The following is a 2,033-nucleotide window of genomic DNA, read 5'->3' on the forward strand; positions in this document are numbered from 1 at the left end:
ATGCCCATTGCCCGGCGTCATCAGCGGTGACAACAAGTGTACCTGTGTCCGTTGTCATTGCTTCAGAATGCCAGGCTTAGGGTCAGTGCGCATGATCAGAATGCCCTGCACTTCCAGCCATGCGCACTATGAAGCCGGGTGTACGTGTCTCGTCTTCAGAGTGGTCTAGCGCTCATGATAGGAAGTGCCGGCCAATATGAACATGCGCACTGACCCTAAAGCCGGCGTCTGGGAGGTGGTGACAATGGATACAGGTACGCGTGTCACTGCTGATGATGACGCTGGGCAATGGGCATTTAATAGGATGTTAGCGGGCTCCTGTGAGTGTACTAAAATGCTAAGAGAGCCCCCTTGTGCAAAGGAAAGTTGTGCCCTTGCGACTAGTGCCCTCACACATTAGCATCTCATAAAGGATCTTTAGAAATACTTTTTCTAGAGATCTCTTTATCTATACTACTAGATCCAGGGACCATTAGGTAGGGATTATCTATATACACCCAGAACTGCTCGAGGTTCTGGGTGCATATTGCCCCTGACAGGTTCCCTTTAACTAGTTAGATCGTGCTGTCAAACTCTGATAGTGCGATCTGCCACAAACCAGCAGGGATCACGCCATTCCCTGCAGCCATTGGCAGCCCAGATGCGATCACAGGGCTCTGATGGGTTGTCATGATGGCCAAGGGTCAGCTAATAATCCCTGTCTTGTCATGAGGTGCTTCGTGTGAATGCCGGCATTCACAGGAGATCAGAATTTCTACTTTACAGAGCCGTGCTGAAGCATCGCTCTGAATAACAGAAGCGATCAGACAGCGCAGGTATAAAGTCCCTAACGGGACTAGTTAAAATGCTAAAAAGTTGAAAAAAAAGTTTTTAAAAAAAATATGTAAAAAATTTTAAAAGCACAAAAGTTCAAATCACCCCCCTTGTGCCCTATTGAAAATAAATCAATAAAAAAATACACACATTTGGTATCCATTGTTCAGAAATGCCTGACATCAAAATATACAATAAATTTATACAATCAGTAAACTACATAATAGGAAAAAAAATAAAAATGACAAAATTATGTTTTTGTGGTCACCACAAGATTGCAATTAAAGGCAATAACAGGCAATCAAAATATCGCATCTATCCAAAACTGGTATAATTGAAAATGTCAGCTCAAGATGCAAAAAATGAGCCCCAGATCGCTAAAAATGAGAACATCACGGGTCTCGTAAAATGGCGACAAAAGCGCAATTCTTTTTTTTTTTTTACAAATGTCTGAATTTGTTTTCACCACTTAAATAATAAAAAGAACTATGAGTGTTTAGTATCTACAAACTCAAACTGTCCTGAGGAATCAGAATGTCAGGTCAGCGTTAGCATATAGTGAACATGGTAAATAAAAAAATCCCAAAAAGCAAGTGTGAAATTGCACTTTTTTTGCAATTTTACCACGCTTGGAATTTTTTTTTTACCATTTTCCAGTACACTATGGGGCAGAATGAATGGTGTCATTCAAAAGTACAACTCGTCCCGCAAAAAAACAAGCCCTCATCAAAAAAAATGAAAAAAAAGTTATGGCTTTTGAAAGAATGGGAAGACATTGCGAGAAGGAAAAACGGAAAATTACCCAGGGGTGAAGAGCTTAAATTGTAGGATTATGGAGGTACAATATAGCTCCATCATGAAATATGATGTAATTTCTTCTTTATTTTGACTAAAAAAGATGAATTATCCGTTCTTACAGTGACCTTGGTGGGTTTTTTTTTCAGATTTTCAGTATGTTTGCTTTTATCCTTTTAACCTGTGAGGTAAAGAATAAATGTACTTTGGATAGACTCCAAAAGAGGTGTATAGGTGTTATATGATCCCCGTGGAGCTCTGTGTAACACCAAAGATGGTACATTGAAACTACTATGTCCGTGTCATACAATTCTTATCCATTGATGGAGATAGTCAATCCCACATCTTCTCTCGGAGAACGTCTACAGGCAAGTCACAGAATCATTTCACCGAGACCTCGCGAAGGCTGAAACTCAAGACTAAAT

The sequence above is a fragment of the Anomaloglossus baeobatrachus genome, chromosome 9 (genome assembly GCF_048569485.1).
Source record: "Anomaloglossus baeobatrachus isolate aAnoBae1 chromosome 9, aAnoBae1.hap1, whole genome shotgun sequence".
NCBI classification, from domain to species: domain Eukaryota; kingdom Metazoa; phylum Chordata; class Amphibia; order Anura; family Aromobatidae; genus Anomaloglossus; species Anomaloglossus baeobatrachus.